The following is an 18,848-nucleotide window of genomic DNA, read 5'->3' on the forward strand; positions in this document are numbered from 1 at the left end:
TGATTAGCAAGGCATGCTAACGATATCTCTGGCCGGAGGCAGAGGGCAACGCTAGGCCGTTGTGCTCTTGTGTATACGCACGCGTATATGCACGTATGCATCGCTCGGTACGAGCGTACCGGCGGCGTATGAGTGTAACGTAAGTGTGTGTATATATGCGCGTCCGCGAGTCTGGATTTCGTGTGTACGCGTTCGTATGAAATCCGCGTCTATATGTACGCCTGCCACATGACGTGTGTATACGCGTGTATGCATGTGCGTGAGCGCGCGTGCGCGCGCGCGCGCGGATCGGCGTTGCCCGCAATGCAACTGGAGTGGCCGCGATGCGATTCCGGAGTATAGTACGCGGAGTGTACCGTGTGTACCGTGCCGTGATGGTAGAACGGTATGGTAGGTAGCCCTGGATGGTGGTGGTGATTTCAACGACGACGATGTAGAGGAGGTTGACGCGCGCGCGCGCGCACGCTGAGGGAACGAGAGAAGAGATGAAGGACGGGGGTAGGAGGGGGGGAGGCAGGGGGGAGAGGGACACAGGTCGCACCGTGTAGCACGGGGGAGAAGGCAAATGGAGAGAACCAGCAGGAGGAGATGAAGTAGGTGGAGGAGGTAGCCGGTGTTGCTAGCTGCTGCTTGCCTGCCTACTGCTGGTGCTGCTGCTGCTGCTGCTGCTGCCGCTGCCGCTGCCAGCAGCAGTCACCGCTGGCTGTTTCGCCAGCCGAGAAACGAGATGGTTGTAGGCACGTAGATACGTATACTGGATAGGTAGGTAGGTATGTAGGTAGCCTCTCGGCCCCTTGGCTGTTCCCTCTCACGCGCATTGATTCGAGGGACCGACCCCTTATCCGTTGTTGTATCCGGCAGCGAGGCCAGGGTCCGAAATAGGCCGGCGACCCGAAATTCAGCAACTTCGACTGTCGATTCATGAAATCGCGGCCAGGTTGATTTAATGAGCGAGAAATGACCCTCGACCGGGAGTGTCGGAGAATTGGAGTCTGCGGCGCGTATATCCTCGAGGTGTTGTGCACCCCGTTTTCAGAGTCTCCAATCTCTTGCAGTACTCCCTTCCTCATATCTTATAATCTCAGCCTGTATAATCCCTCCTCAGAGCCGATGTCGTGATGCTAATTAGCGCTAATCAGCGCTTAATTCAGTCAGTCTATCTGCGTTACAAAATTATTCCCATTAACATCGATTTTTTATTGCCCTTTATAATTAATAAACTCAATTTATTTCATTCGAATATTGCGTAATTTAGAGAGACAAACAAGGAATCTTTTTGTTTCCGATATCAGTTGGTGCCATGATGCTTCACAACTTAATTGAATTATTAATTTCGTGTTCACGCTGTATGTAATTTATAAACAGACAGCGAAGCGCTAATCCCGACGGTCCGTGCGCCTATATAAGAAGTAGACAATTTCGGGGATAGGAAGTTTCCGGGAAGAATCCGCGGCAAAATGGAGGACCGGATCAGTGCTGGGCGATGTAATACTCGTTCGTTCCGGGGGGGGGGAGGACGGGAACGGGGGTGGGAGGGGGGACGAGTAGTCCCTCGGTCCTATCTCTGGCGTGCGGCCGATATTCGGGTTATACGGATCGCTCGCAATGCGATTCGCGGCTAAACGCGTTACGGGGAACGTAATTTAGTCCCGGTCGCATACCCCGTATCGCGCGCGCTCTCGTACCCGCTCCGCGCGTTCGCGCGCGCGCGCGCGCGTTTGCGCGCGTGTGTGTCTCCCCGTGTACGTGTCGCACGTATATACGTATGTATAGGTATACTCGTGTGTACGTGCACGCGTGCCCCGCGTGCCACCCCGACCCGCGGATACTCGCGTCAGCTCGCGTCCGCCGCGCGTGTTTCCACGTACAATCCCTCTTCCTCTCATCCTATATCGAAACTCCGTCCATCCCCGCACAGCCTCCCCTCCCCCGTTTCTCTTCCATCCTCTTTCCACGCGCAATAGATGCCTCTCCCTCTTTCTTCATCTCGTTGCGTGTGCTATATGAGTGAGTATGTGTGTGTGTGTGTGTGTATGTGTATGCGTGCGTTTATATATGTGTGTCTCTGCCTTCTATCTCCTTTCATTTGTGTGCGCTCGTAACGCACGGTCACCGACGAATTCGCGCGGGGTTTGCGCGAGGGACGGAGTGCGCGGTAGCGGTTGGACGAAGGGGTGGATTGCACGGGCGGCGAGTAATGATATTTCGCGCCCATTATGAAATATTCGAAATGATTTGCCGGGATTGTGCATTTTGATTTGACGTTCATCCGCGTAACCTAGAGCTGCTCGTGCGCGCGCGACCGCGTACCTATATGTATGTATACGTGCGCGCCTGCAGTATACATGACACCATAGGGGGGAGAGGGTGACGATCTCGGCGTGTCCAATCGGCCGACGCGATCGTTCGTGAACGTCGACACTCTCGTCGTGACGAGAAGAATAATTCGACCTGACCCTTCGTTCCGACTTTTCGTTAACGAGGTATCGAAATACGCATTATTATATGTCGCTCCTCGTGCAGAGTCTTGTCCTCGCTACGAAGAGACGTTGGCGCGCACGTAATTTTTCGAGTGTGATCTCGGCGTGTCCAATCAGCGGACGCGATCATTCGTGAACGACGATATTTCTGTCATGAGGAGAAGAATAATTAACCCATCTTTACAAATTAAGAGATGAGCGTCAATTTTTCTCGAAGCAAATCTATTTCTAAGCAATCTGTTTCGAATAAATTGTTTTGAATGGAATCTATGGATGAAAAAAATAGTAGTAAAATTATTATATGAGATTTATTACACGGAAAGAACGATTTTGCTGGATACATATCTGAAAATAATTCTTGTTGAGCCATCAAAATAATTTTGTTGAAATTGGAAAGTCAAACTGATTGCTAGAATGTCAAAACGTTTTATAGTAATGCTTATCATTTTTTACTTTCCAACAGAATTATTTTGATGGTCCAACAAGAATTATTTTCAGATCTGTATCCAGCAAAATTTTTAGACCTTCCAGCAAAATCGTTCTTTCCGTGTACATATGGTTTTATATACAAGCTGTTGTCTCGAGAATAATTAGTTGCTACAATTTTTGTTGTTTTATTACTTTTGATAGAATGGCGATTTTATCTTATATTCCGCATTTGCTGAATTTTGCGCATGTCGACATAACAACTGTAATTATCATTCTATCATTTATTAGGAACAAAAATATCTGTATGAACGTACATGTAATTCTAGATTGAGATAAGAATAGCATATTCTAGCTATATATCGCTGGCTGAAAAAATATTTTTCATGCAATATTTTCGTAAATTTTTATAAAAGAACACGTAAATTCAGCAAATTTCAAAAAAATTTGCTGCTAGGAATGGCTGATTTTTAAGTAATCTTATTCTGTCATTTAATTTAAAAATAAATGGCTGCACTACACTGAGCAATATACGTTATATGTTTTCAAAATATATTTTGATCCTACATTTATTTGCTAAGTCCCGAATAAGCAAAGTTATTGATATTTCTAACTCCCATGTTCCTAATTGCATTAGTTATATTAGTAATATTAGTTATATTAGAGACAAACAGAGCGGACGCATGCATTGCGAACCACTCGCTGGCATTACGCCGCGTATTAATGATATATTTAATAGCTAATGATAGCGCGATGTATATTTAATAATGTAATAAACACCACGTACAATCGCGATATGATTATATTGTAACGCCCAAGTCGTAACCATAATTTAAACCGTAATTCCGACCGGAAGCGACGCTGGCTCGCCGCTGCCGCCACCGCCGCCACCGTCGCTCTCGGAAGCGTTGAACCCGCTCCGGTCGTCCTCGCTCTCGATCGAGAGCCGTTAGAAGGATGATCGTTTCTCCTTATGAAAAACAACTCGTTTCGTTATTTCTTGCAGCGTCGCTGCAAAAGTGTCGCGTTTGAAGGAAATGATCAGAAACTGTGTTTCAAATATATCCGCCGGCATCTCTTTCGAGATCATCGGCATCGTTACGTCGCAAATGTTACGCGCAAAATATAATTGCAATTTTCACGTTCTTCGTAGTTTTTCGCTTTCCAGTTTATAATCTTTCTGTCGACTGCCAATGTTATCTTACTGTCCGCTGTGTAACACGCGTGCAGCGAGTGTATCGAAACAATATTTGGATGCTTATATATATTTTGACACTTAACACACTGTGACGGCGGAAGAAATATCGCGCGCGACGCAATGACGTACGACCGTGAAATCGTGCTTTCCAAATGAGCCTCTTATTACGAATTTCTCCGACGGCGTCTTTATATTCGCCGCGGAGTACACGCCAATGGCTCAGCAAATTCATGCTATTTGTCGGAGAAATTTCTCTCCGTTCCCATTTTCTGCGGTTTAACATGTAAACCACTGCACTTTGTTTACTTTCCAAGAGCGAACACGTCAGCCCCGTCTTCCTGTCCCATCAGTATAAGAAACAAGGAAAGATGAGAATGGGGGGGAACCGGGGGGAGGGGACGAGAGAGGGAGAGGACATTTCGTTATTCAACCGTTCGATTATGTAATATTAACTAGCTGCGCTGTAATACTTATAATCGAATCACGCGTAATCACGTCTCCGTCGCCGATTTTAGCTACGATAAATTGATTACATTCAAATCTGTCTTGCATTCTCTATATTCTTTCCTCCCCGACGTCACTCAGGATAAAGCGAAAGAATAAGGCGGGATTTAGCTATATATTACTCGGCCTCCCTCCCACCCCCTCGTCCAATGTAAAATAAGGAAATTATAATTAGTAGAAATCTACGTAATATACGTATTTGGATGACTATATAACGACGGGGATGTTCGAGTCGAGTTCTCAGCTCGAAAATCGGCCGGATCTGTCCGGGGTTGGTGATGGCTTGAAACTGAAATAAACGCGCGACTCTCGATATTACGTCGACATATCAGCGAAAGGATTAAAATAAATCCGCGTCCGATCCGCGACACGTTGTCAACATCTGTCGACGAGTGCGGATAGGAATAAGATAGCGAACGGCCAACTAATTTTCGGTTTGTCAGAATTTGCAGCCACCCGGCGGCGAAAGGGGGGACGCGGGGGTGGCGCGAAGCGGCGCGGCGTTACAGAGAGAGAGAGGGTGGCGGAGGAGGGGGATGAGGGAGGTCGGAGGGGGTGGTTGGTTTAAATTCTCTTCCGTCACCGCAAACATGCATATAACGCAGCCGGACGGTGCGTGTAAACGTGTAAACGTCGGACGGTGCCAACCGCTAAATACAAAAATCCCCAACCACCTGTGAAGCCGGGCCGACGACGCTGTCGATGTGGACCCCCCCCCTCCCGCGCGCGTACGTGTGTTTCACACGTTTCCAAGTTAATTACAGCATAATTGCGGTCGACATTTTGTTGTTCGTCGCAGTCGTCGACCGCCGGCCCGCCGCCGAAAGCGGATCCGCACACTCTCCGGACCCTTTTCCGTGCCGCGAATTCTCGCGATGTCGCGCGAGCTTTTCGATTCCCGTCGCTGCCGCGGTCGCGACCGTTATTTTTGCGGCGCGGATCTGCGATTCGCTATATATGTGCCTCGGTTGATTCGCACAACTTACAGCTGCCCATCAGCCAGATGAAATTTATTCGCCGGAATGTTCGATGTCGGCTGTTCGAAAAATTGCAACATGCAATGTCCTCTCTTTTTTTTTTTTTTTTAATTTTTCCTTAACCGATTTCGAATTCGCGTAGAAGAATCTATACTGTTGAAGTCAGTTCGGATGTGTGATTTTTATATAATTTGGAGTGACAATAGGAGAGAAAGACTTCCCTATATAGCTATATACGTTCGTTCATCTGTAAAGTCTTTCCTAATCGGCCGTGAAATATGCGTTTACCAACTTCGCTCTTCTCTTTCCCGAAGTCGCGCGCATTGTGCGTAATGAGCTCGAAGGGCGCATTTCTGGGGTAGGAGGGGGGAGGGAGAAAGGCATTTCGTCAGCCTCGGAAAATAATGGTTCTCGTTCGGCGTGGCACTCGATGGCGCACTCGTATCGTGCAAGGCGCAACTTCGATGCCGAGACAAAAACCACGCGAAATGCAATCGCAGAAAGGAGCAACGCGCGGCGGCGGCGGCGGCGGCGGCGGCGGCGGCGAGCGAGAAGGGCGACGGCGTGAAGGGAGGAGATGGAAAAGACAGAGGGGCGGAAGCGCGGAGATGTGGACGGGGCACAAAAGCGCGAGATATTCAACCCTATCGGAGCGTATATATAGCCTGTCGGGGCGGCCCCCTCTTACCTCCCCCCTCCCCCTCCCACCCCCAGCCCCCATAAATTGATGCCAATGTACCTACGCGGCCCTGGCGCGTTATACGTCTGAATATTACGCACACTCGGCCCCCCATCTCCCTTCCTCCTTCTCCACCTCTTCTTCCTCCTCCTCCTCCTCCTCCATCCTCGGTTGGCTGCAGGAGGGTAGCGGCGGGAAGGGTAGGCAATGCGAGGGGCAACGGCAGGAGGGTAGCAGAGAGGCGGCCGCCGCGTACCTACACGAGCCGCACCACCACGCCTCGGTTATGCCGTATAGAACACAATTAAGTAAATGAGCACGGGTTGCGCCCGCTATAGATACCCTCTATTATGTGTATTGATCTCTAGCGCGGACTCCAGTTACACGTAATACGTGTTTTGTCGTTTGTGCGTTCGTACGTGGCGGCCGAGCGTATGCATGCGAGCGCGTGCAAGTGCACGGAATAGATATGGCGACGAGGATGGAGAGGGTGCGGAGGGAAACGGCGAGAGGGAAATAGGGAGAGCGAGAAAGAGGGTGAAAATATGAGAGATAAAGGGAGAGGAAGAGAGAGAGAGAGAGAGAGAGAGAGAGAGAGAGAGAGAGACGGGAACAGGTGCCTGGATGCGAAAGCTGCGTCCCGATGATATTCCTGAGTCGAATCCTCGCTAATGAAAAGTCTACGAAGTAGGACGGGCCTGGTCGAGCGGCGGAACCGAAGGAGCGACGGACGCGGCTCCATCGGTTTAATGATTATCATCATTTAGCCGGGGAAAAGCCGGACGCGAGCCGGTAGAATTTTTTAAAGCGCGCGTCCCCGAGTCGGCGATTCGATTCGGGAATTGGGCATTATATAAGGCAATACGAACGTCTATGGGGCAAATCCTGCAGCGAACGAAGGGCGGATTATATTCGAAAAAATATTCGCGTCGAAACGACGGGGATAGTTTCAAAGGTGGTTATTAATTCTGCAAAGCTTCGGAAAGGCGAAATTTGAGAAATATATAGATACACTAGCTGCGCGCGAACAACTGAGCGAACTATTTTTAATAATTTCTACAAATGTCTATACTGCTATATTTTACACCGGCATTTTATATTTGACTATCAATGATAGATAAGATCTAACTCTCGAAGAGAATAATGTTACGACTATATACAGTCTTTCAAATCGTTGTATCACAGTTACATGGCAACATTCATCCAAGCTAATTGGCTAATTAAACACATTCTTCCCCGTAATACTACGTGCGTGATTTTTATGCATCAGGTATCATTTTGTACGTATATACGTGTACGCGTTACGAGCGAGGCTTCCTTTATCGCCCTTCAGTCTACGTATGCGATACTATACTCTTTGTCATCCGATGCTCCTGAGAAGGCGTCCCTCTTGCGTGCATTAACCTTTAGAATCACCGCGCAGTCGTGCGGGCGTCACTTTGCGAGCGCGTTGGACAAACACGGCATTCGTTCTGCCAAAAAAAAAAAACAGTTATAGTTTTATCGTATAAAAAAATCACAATTGAAGAGAGTATCGTTAAAAGGAAAAAAGAAAGAAAATACGCGGGTGTGTTTCACGGCCTGCTACAATTAAAAACTCTCGCACTCTTTTTCCCGGCTTGAACTCCGGCGAATTCCTAGTATTCACCGCGAATCGGCAGCATAGGGAGAGAGAGAGAGAGAGAGAAAGTATCGCGCTATACGTTTCCCGGTTTTAACAACGGGGTATTATTTCCCGCCGTGTGCGCGCGCGTTGCAATCTTCGCTCCAAGTTCCTCATGATATTTAATCAGGCGGACGCCGCAGTGCGCGATCTCTGCCTTCTGCCGCTCCCTTTCTCCCGGTCTCCTCTTGTTTCCTTTTCCTCCCTTTGCTTTTTTTTTTCTTCTTCTTCCTTCCCTTTTCGAGGGAAGAGCTCCTTCCCGAGCGGTCGCTCCGCAAAAATTTTCCCCCGAGCGCGAATAATAAATTCCGTTTTACGAGGCGCTCTTAATTCAAGTGGAAATCGTTGTAGTTACGTGTTATCGCTGTCTTTGTCCTCCTCCCCTCCCCTCCTTCTGCTCCTCCATCTCCTGCCCTCCCTCCCACCCTCCTTCTCCACGTCCTCCCGCGACCACGACTCATTCCCTCGTTCTTTCTTCAACTATAGCAAGTAGGTTGCTACGACTTATGTGTATTTACTGCGGCCCGCCAGCAGGAAACGGAAAGATAGTTATCTGACGGCGAGAGAGAGAGAGAGAGAGAGAGAGAGAGAGAGAGAAATAAAGAGTGGGAAAGATGGGGCGGACGGGGAGCGGAGAGAGAACGCGTAGAGAGGTGGCCAGGTAGACGCCATAGTTATTTATTTTCCCGCGGCTGATTATAATATTACGCAAGCCGGCGGTATATACGCTCGCGTAATGCGGATGCAAATGCGACAGAGACGAGTTATACCGAGAGTCGACTCGGCGAAATCTTCGGCCCGGAGCCGTATTTTATTCATACGCCGAGCGAGCCCGCGAGCGCGCGCTCACCTGCGAACGCGAAACTGGCGCGACCGGGCTCTCTATATCCGCGTTTATGGATATTCGTATATACATATATATACGCACGTGCGTGTGCATTATTACCGGCATGCATTATTGAGTGGACGCGTTGCGTGTCATCGTGCGAAAGAAAAGACGCTTTCTACGGAGGACACGCGTATTAACGCTCGCGGCGCGGCGCAGCGGTTTGCCGCTAAAAAGCTTGGCATACTCGCGCGATTTTTTTTTTTAAATATTTAAGAGAGACCGAAAATTGTTAAACGGAAACGACGTCCGTTTCCGTGGCGCGAGTGTGGATTCGTCCGAGGGCAAGCCGTCGCCATTAAAATATGTTCCATGTCTAGCGGGACGCGCGCACGCGAAACGATCTTTAATCTGACGAATAAACACATTATTCTTACTTGCATTACTTACGACCGACGACGCGACAACCAACGGTGCAATCGTCGCGCACTGCTTATTCCCGGCGCAGCGTGTGTATATGCGTCGAGCGTGGATGCGGACATGTACGCGCGCGCGCTCGCGCACGCACGCACGCACACACGGCTGTGCACACAAGATGCCTTTATATAACGTGTGCGGCAAAGACACGTGAACACGGCAGTGACACGGACGAGAGAGTGAGAGAGATAGAGTGAGAGAAAGAGAGAGAGAGAGAGAGAGAGAGAGAGAGTCCCTCCGCGCGGCGCGCGCTGTGTGTTTCGCGCATAACGACATATTATTTATATAAGCGACGTTGTCTCGACAAATCGTTCTACTCTCGCAAATTACCCGGAATATAGACGGGCGCAAGTAATAGCTATCCAGCGCGCGCAGGAACGAGGTACTCGCGGCAAAATTTCGCATTGGTATTTTCTGTAAATTCATATTCACGCGCTGCAGATTTCGACACAACTTAGTGTATCCGCTTGATTGCGGAGGCTCGGCGGGAAACGGCAATCAGCAGAAATATTCGCGCGAGCGGAGTATAAGTGAGAAAAATTACAAGACACCGCAAAAATTTTCGTGGACTCGGGAAGTCGTGCAGGTGAAATAAAATCGACGCGCGTCAATCGATTTAAAATTCTCACGAGGGATCATTTAAAATACACGCGGCGACTGTATTTTATTTTTCCGAGAATTCTCCAATCTGTATCCTCTCGGTATCCGATCCGCCCAATCGTTTTCGCGGATCGCCTCGGATCTGCCCCGCGCTTCGCAAAAATATCTTGCGGACCGGAAATAAAATTCATCCGAAATTTGCCCGTGGCCTGCGCCGCGTAATATAATAGGACGTACGAAGGGAGGGCGTAAAAATATTCCGATTACATTGCTAAACTCTTTAGACCAAGTACAAAAAAAAAAAGGAAAAAATAATAAAAAAACTCGGCGGTGCGAAGGAGAGACGGATAGGTAGATAGATAGGCAGATAGGACGGATGGCGGTTTATTATGTTCCGGATGGGAACCCACGAGAACAATATACTCGGAATATACACGTAAGTGGTGTAAAATGACGGGCCGGAAAATTCGAAAACAACGGGAATGCAAATATAGAAAGACACCGAATCCAATTTGGCGACGATGCAATTAAGATGCGGAAAACAAATGAACGCAAGTATAACGGCCGCGCATAAAAAGCGGAAGGGAGGAGGGAGGTGGATGGAGGGGAAGGGCAGGAGGCGAATTTTATTACATTTTATTGCAGGAAGCGGGAGGGGGAGAAAATGCAGCGGAGAGAGAGAAAGAGAGAGAGAGAGAGAGAGAGAGAGAGAGAGAGAGAGAGAGAGAGAGAAAAGTTTATTTAACGGGAGAGAGAAGGAAAAAATAGAAAGTGGGTGGATGGAGAGCAGCGCGAAACGCACGAACGGAGACGGCGGCCGAGCGCGTTTCAAGCGTCGTCGATCAATTAAATCCTTAATAAAAGGACTTCGTAACCAGATTTCGCTTACGAGATAATAATGCGCATTACGGCAGCTCCGATGCGTGAGACGACTTGCACGCACATATGCACGCATATATATGTATATATATATATATATATATATGTATACACGAACGCACCCACGCACGCACGCGTACGCGTGTGTACACATACGTGCACAGGGTGTCCCGGCCGGAAGCGCGCGCGACCTCGCGCCGGCGTAACGTTATTTTCTAATTTCCCATTCATGGGCTACCGTTTAGTTTCGATTTGCCGCTTCGTTACGACGCCCGGAGATTTACACGGTCAGATAGGATTGTTGCATGCCGCCTGCACCTACCCCGCGCCTCACCTCACCTCACCCCCTTCTCATCCTCCTCCTAACCGCGTTTTATATAACCATCTTTCGTCACCGCGCGCGCGATCTCCCTCCCCCGGATATCTCGCTCCGCGATAATCTTTTCTTTCTGCCTTTTTCTCTTTGCTTCTTTCCTTTTTCTTTCTCCCCCCTCTCTCTCTCTCTCTCTCTCTCTCTCTCTCGCTATATTCGTCCGCCGGTCTTTCCTGGAAGATAATGCTCGGCCGCGCACTTTGCATTTCAAATGCGAGAGAGCCGGACGAACCCCGGGGATCGATCGCGAATCGCGAGCGTATAACCGAGCTAACAACGCTAAAAGGGAATAATTTCGACGGCGATACCGGGCGATTAGGCCAGCGGCCGAGTAGGCTGCAGCGCGGCGCGGCGTTGCAGCGCGGAACGCGGCGGATTGCACTTTGTGCCGCAACGCGCGCCGGAGCCGCGAAATCCCGAAGACGAGGCTGTAGAGGAAGGAGGTCGCGAGGGTCTTACGGTTAATTAATTTCCGCGCGAGGAGAGCGCGAGAGAACGCCGCGTACGCGCGCGGTTATCTTTTTTCCCCTCTTCTGCCCCCCCCCCTTCTCCCCTTTCTGAAAATGGAAAGTATCCCTCTTCTCATGAATATAAATGATTATTACAACAAAATTATTATAACGAAAACTCGCTTTCCTTAGATACTTAATTTTTAACGTCGGCGCGGCCGACCTCTCGAGAATCTTCTGGGATCCCAGCCCTGATATAATTTAAAGTACGGAGCGCGCTCGCGTTAATTTAAAATAACGAGCCGCGGAAATCTGCGCCGCGTCGTCGTTGTCGTCGTCGTCGTCGTCTGCGACTCCTGGCGACGCGACCGCGGCGTTTTCGCGTTTTTTTCGCGGGGACGATCCTCGTCGACCGATCGACCGACCGACCGACCGACCGACGACCACGACGACCACGACGACGACAACGACCGACGGCGGTCTTCTGCCACGGGTAACCGATTTTTATTGGGACTCGATAAGAGAGAAAAATTTTATCGCGTCTCCGGCAACCACGGAACGGACGGAGAGAAAGAAGAAAGATGAAGCGAAGGGGTTATACAGGGTGCGCTTAAAAAGGAGCAGAAATTTTTCGACGAAAAATGAAAATCGATCGTATACGTAAAACTGCGCCGACCGATGGAGAGACCGGTTTTGAGACAAAACATAAAATGTTTATTACCCCGCGCGGTACTTTCGCAGAGGAACTATATGAAAATAGCTGCCCGTTTTTTTATACGCGAAACCATCTCATTTTTCTATTATTAGAATACATATACTTCCTCTTATCTTTCGGGTAAATTCTCGAATTTATATATCACTTCTCCCAATATTTAAATGTCCGACTGTTAATACGGTGGTACAGTTACGCAGTTTGCACAATGAATCATTTAACGTTGGAACTTATAATTTTTTATCGAATTACGGCCGCCTGTATGTGCGAGGGAATTTAAATACAAAGAAGGAAGGGGGAAATCGTATTTTATCGTAGTTAATCTCTACTCGGAACGAACTCTCGTACGAAAGAAGGATTCAGTGTCTCATCAATTTTCGGGATGCTTAACGTTAGAACTCGAAAAAAAGGAAGGCCATTTCGCGAAAGGTAAAATCTCTGCCAAGGTAAAAAATCCCTCGCAACTCCGGTCTACTATCGGGCTCCACCTTTTCAGGCGCACCCTGTATATATTTGTCGAGAGCGGGAGGAGAGGCGGGGAAACGAAGACTGGATAGATGGAGGATGGTGGGAGGAGAGGGGGGGGGGGTTGCGGAGGGAGCAAGGCAGAGAAAAATGGAGAAAAAGGTCGAGAGCGTGGTACGCCGTGCCCAACGAGTAATAAGTTAGTAATAATATTTTCACAATATCTCTCCTGGATTGGATGTTATTTCATTATATTTTATTGCCTCTTACTATTACTCTTGCCAGTGCGGAAACCTCCCTCGGTCCCCGCTCGCTCCCCCTTCTCCCCCCAACCTGCCCCCCCCCGTACCCCCTCCGTCCGCCCACTCGCCACCCTCCCTCTGGCCCCCTTTCGTCCCCTCCTTTCGACCGCCGCCGCCGACGTCCCGCTCTGTTTTATTATCTCGAGCCTCTCTCCGCACCGAGGGAATTCACTCGCGGAACTCATTATTGAGGGGTTTATTCTGCTGTAACCGTTGCTCTCGCCACTCGCCTCTGTCCCCCTTCCTCCTTCTTTCTCCTCCTTCGTCCGTCTCCTTCTTCACTTTTGGCCGTGTACGTCCAAAAACGCATCGCTCGCCGATGTTTGTCAACGAGGTGTTTGCATTCTCTACCTGTCAGTCTTTACTGTTCTTCGACTCGTATATTACGTAAATTATAAATAAATAAAACAAACATATACATACGTACATATACGTATATAAAAAGATATATTGTTATAATGTAAAATTTTAACAAACAAAACGCGCGCGATAACACCCATCGCTGGTATTGTCTCTCGCGTGAGAGCAAGAGACACACGAGCTGTGAGCGAGATCAGCCGGCCCTCCGCACGAGTGGGAAAAGTCGGGTGGGAAAAGTCAGCCGACCGATAAATCATTCTTTTACTTTGCCGCCCGTGCAATCTTCGCCACCACAGCCGCGTATTTCTGCGGATTAACGTGTCTCGGAGGGAACGCGAAGGGTGGCTTGTACACACAGATATAGAAGCCACTTTCGATCTTTAACCTTTTCAGCTACAAATGCCGCATATATGCCGTGTGCATGTCCAGCTGGGGAGCTTGTGTGTGAAAGAGCAAGCAGAAGTCGAAACAGAGATATTGGATAATAATAGAATAGCCCTACGTAACAAATTACGCAATCCCTTCCGGATAATTATTATATATGTAATTTTATGTAATTTTCGGAAGCGTGCGCGATCTCATTAAAATTTTCGAGATCGAGATATTCAACATCGATTCGCCGTGGCCTCGGGCTCAATTTCGTCCGGCGGAACCGTCTCCGTTCACTCTTTTCTCAATCACGCCTTCATTTTTTTTTCTCTGTTTCGTGACAGGCTGGAGGACCACAGAGAAGCGTCGACGCGCGGATGGACTTCGACGAGAGCAATGCACCCCGCATGGAAAAAGCGCAGCCTCTACTGCGAGCGGTATCGACAGCGTACGAAGACATGTAACGTACAGGTGAGTTGTAACCACTCGGGCATTACACGGCCGGGCGCACGTTGCAATTTCATGCGGAAAGTTTCGCCTTGATTCCACCTACGTAACGAGCAGGCCGCGGCGTACCCCCTCATCGCCACGGCTTCGATTTTCTCCTCCGCTTAAGGAAGCTCCGTTTTGAAAGCGAGAAACGACTCGCGTTACATGGACGAACAATGCAACGGCGGAGGGAGCAGAAAAAAAGGAGCACGCTCGATATATTGTACAGGGTGTCCCGGATACGCGCTCCTTCCTGTCCGTTTGCCGATCGCATTCCGAATTTAGAGTCAATTTAACTTTCGAAAGTTAACGAAAAATATTATCCCATTTGGGACCCGCCCGTTTTCAATAAATTTCAATTATTAAACAGCTCTGGCGCGATTGCATATTGTTATATTTCTGTCGAAGTATAAAATTAGCTTTAAAATCAATAGAGAAATAAAGATATCAATTCTTGCAGAATTTTCTATGAATAAAATTAAAAATTAATTTATTCATTAAATATTTTTGTTATATTGGGCAAGAGAAGCTTCTGAATAATTCCCTATAGCTTTGTATGTTTCAAGATAAATATAATTTACGAATGCTATCATTTTTTTTACGCACGAAATATCAAGCGAGTCACCCGTTCGCCGTTATCACTTCCCTTATCTCGAAGATAAAATTCCTATTATATATTTATACCCGCGCGAGGACACACATACACACCGCACATACACGCATACGCGTGAAGTGGCTCGAGAGGAGCTGCCAGAGATCCAACGTCGCCCGTACAGCTTTATCCCGCTCACGGTTCGGAAGGAACGGGCGAACACCCTGTATAAATATATCGGCGTGAGTGTCGCGCGTATTTGCGCGATATATTGCTCGTCGCGGCAGTCATGTGCACAAACTCGGCGACAGAAATAGCGAGTGTTGTCACCGAGAAATTGCGGCGGCCGATCATAAAAGTATTACATCAGCGGTCTGTAATGCTGCGCTCGCTCGCTCGCTCGCTCGCCTCGCTCGCCTCGCTCGCTCCCGCGAGCGCGTGCGCGCGAATATTATATGCGTTATTGCTGCAACGAGGCGCAGTGACACAATGTCGATTTGTCGCGACGACGATGCGATCAAACGTGTACGGCGCACACACGTCGCTCGCGAAGCGAAGCGTAATCACCTAAATAACCGCCGGTGACTGTCGCTCTCTGCTTCTCCCTCTCTTTTCTCTCTCTCTCTCTCTCTTTCTCGCTCGCCTTCTCTTTTTCCCACCTTCCGTGAAAGACGCGTCAAGTCGGTTCGAGAAAATGCGTTGTATCGCGATTGGCGTGATTGCCCGCTTTATCGAGGAAGAGAGAGAGAGAGAAAGCGAATTTCCCTTAGAGTCGATCCGCGTCGCCTGTTGCAATCTGTGTCAGGAGTAACAAGCGCCGCGGGAGGATTTGAGGATTCCCCGGAGATTTACTTAAATTCATCGACCAAGTCGAAGCTTTGATACAGGGAAGATTCGCTCAACTCGACAAACGGGGCACGATCTTCATCTTTTTTTTTTCTTAAATGAAGCATTTACATGATTACATGAATCAATGGAGTTAGTCACGTTAGTGTGTCACGGCTAATTAGTGGCATTTATATCCAACACATCCCGTCCGTCTTATCTCTCAGACGTTATTGTCTTATGCAACCGAAGTATAGTCCGGATAGCTCTAGGATGTAAGTACCTATATCGCAATTTCGTATATAGATTTTCGGAATGATCGAGATTAACGACACGGAAATGCGACGTTACGATCCACGCTCCCCCGTCCTCCCGTTTCGCGAAATCTAATAGCGTTTTTCACTGGGAGGAACTTGATGCGTACCGGCACTGCACCGACACCGTCGCATGGAGCTCGTGCCGAGTTTCTGCACTGAAATGCAAAAACTCGGCATCAAAAGTCTTCCAGTGAAACAGCGCGCACCGACCTTCGTGCGCACTGAAAAGCCCAATGAAACACGCTGCTCTCGAAAAGTGTGCATTCAGTGCGCACCAGTGCGACCAGTGAAAAAACGCTATAAGTGGGACTCTCTCGTGTCGGGCCGCAGGAGGGAGCCCGTAACGGGCTCGCGCGAACGACGAACCCGGACGGGCCACGTATTAATATAAGCTTGGCGTGACTAATACAACAATTTATCCAGCCGCGGGCATTTAAATAGTTATGACCTAGGTCGCCGGCAACGAGGCGACGAGCGGCGATTTCGTCACGCGCTAACTCACGCGAATTGAATTCGCCTCGGCGCTTTCGTGAATTAACTCCCTCGTGTCGCCCACGCGGTCCTCACCGATCGCGTTGCCCGCGCGCGTTATTCTCCGCGCGTTCTTCCTCGCCTATTTACCTCGGAGGTCCCCGGTGTTTCTTTCCGTTCGTTCGCGATACGAACGCGATCACGGTCACGAACGGTTTACGAGAGACACGCCGCCGACGCGGTGTCTCGAGGCTTTGCGGAGTCTCAGCAGCCTCGGCTCGCACTCCTTAATCCAATAATTACGATAATACGGCGGCAGACTGAATATAAGATCGGAGCAGCAATAGAGTTAAAATTATTACGGACCGTTCGCATAACATCAGTTGAATTTAACTAGGATTTAACTGATTATCCGTGGGGACAAAATTAGAACGAGAGATAGAATTAGCTAAAGCTCAGTTAAACCAATTCAGTATTTATGGAAATTGCTTCATATAATATTTACATGTTCAACAAAAGATAAATCAAGATTACTATTTCTCGCGGGTTATACGATCCCCTTCGTCGTACTTCGCGTAGGTATACGTCGACGATAAAGAGCGGCGAAATTTTGTAGAACAGTCGAAAATTCGATTCATTATTGTTTCGTTATTTTTCTTTCTTTTTTTTTTTTTTTTTGGCGTTCTTCCGACGGAAAGAAGCCCGCAGCGGCAAACGGGCTGCGCCCTTCTGTTTTGCGTTCTGCGTATAGGGGTGCCCGCGGGTGTCCACCCTCGAAGCAGGACGTTTGGCACTCCATACACATACGCACATACATATACACACAGCCCTCTTTTTAATTGTTATATTTATAAGGGGTTGTCTCGGCGCCGCACACATGGCGGTTCCTCAGCTCCGGGGCTGGAGAACTCGGTTGTTTTTGGACATAGGTATTGGACGTGTTCTTCCTTTCACCCTTCTTCCCTTTCTCTCCTAAATCGATACTCGCTGCGAGGCGCGGACTCTTCGCGCAATTGGGCGATGAAGAGATCAACTATACTTTACATGTACGGGTTAAGAATTAGAGTAGCGCGCGGCGGTCTCAAAAATATTTCCTATATTTTTCATCATGTTTGTTACGAAAATATTTCCGGCGAAGAAAATTTAAAGTCTCGCCAGAAATCCCAGTTTCACTCTACAAAGACTTCTACAACGATGTAACCAATATTATTGTAATGAGACTATAGCAGATTTTCGATTTTGATTCGTCATCGAAAGAAATACCTCACAAAAATTACAAATATTGCAAGTCTAACTATCTGAATACTCGTTCCGTCTTTCCCAAAGCATTGCTCTATAGTGTAAGAATTGCCACAGTTTCCATATTAATATTTTAAATTTAAAGTGTCGTCGATGAAGAAAACCTGAAATACATTTAACAGAATTTTGGACTCTCCTCTTGTCTTACTTTGTCACTCTTGACAACAGTATCGTTTTTGACACGATATTCGACGACGTACTATTACCGTCCGTACGTCCGTACTGTCCGGTCAACGCGTCCGGTCAAGCGGTAGCAGGAGACCAGGCGACGGGAGCTGGGCGAACGCTGGGGAAGATCGCGCGGATAGACGAAGCGTAGCGCGGAGGAGAGGGCCGCGCGCGGCAAGGGGAGAGGAAGGAACGGGCGGATGGGGCGAATATTGGACAACTAATTACCTAATCACTCATTATCCACCGCGGACTCCGGGCGCCGGTAGTTCGGCGCGCCAGGTACGTAGATAGAGGTGGAACGGGCTTGCCCGGAGGGCCATTGTGATACACGAAGCAGAATCATGCACGATCGTATATTATCGATGAGAGGACCGACCGGGGGGATGGGGGGGAGGGGGGCGGGCGAGAGAGGAACGGTGGAACGGTGCAGCGGCCATCCCTAAAATCCATCCTTCCCCTCCCTCTCTCCCCCCCGCGCTGACACCCCCCTGTGTCTCTCACCGCGCTGCGCGGAGAGTGTACAAGCGGGGGCTCGCGCGCGTTTAACGTTAGCACGGAATCGGAGCCAATGACGGGGGCGGAATCGCGATGCGGAAACGACGCTTCCTTTCTCGCACCTCGCACGAGCCTGCCCCAACATTATCCGGGGTCCTCCTCGTCCCCCGTTTCGTCGCACCCTCGACATCACTGTTCCGACTCGCTCGGAGCTTCTCTCTCTCTCTCTCTCTCTCTCTCTCTCTCTCTCTCTCTCTCGCTCACTAGCTCTGTCTCGCTCTCGCTCGCTCTTTCCCTCGTCGTCTTCGATTATACCGCGCTATTTTCGACCGTGGGTGACGTCCGGAATAGATAACGGTTATCACTAATGCATCAAGCCGCTTCTAATACGGTCCCGGGATAGTCTGCCGCCCATCGCACGCCGCACTCTCGACAACTCTCGTTTCAAGG

Source organism: Wasmannia auropunctata, unplaced genomic scaffold (assembly GCF_000956235.1).
Source record: "Wasmannia auropunctata unplaced genomic scaffold, wasmannia.A_1.0 LD334309.1, whole genome shotgun sequence".
Classification (NCBI taxonomy): Eukaryota; Metazoa; Arthropoda; class Insecta; order Hymenoptera; family Formicidae; genus Wasmannia; species Wasmannia auropunctata.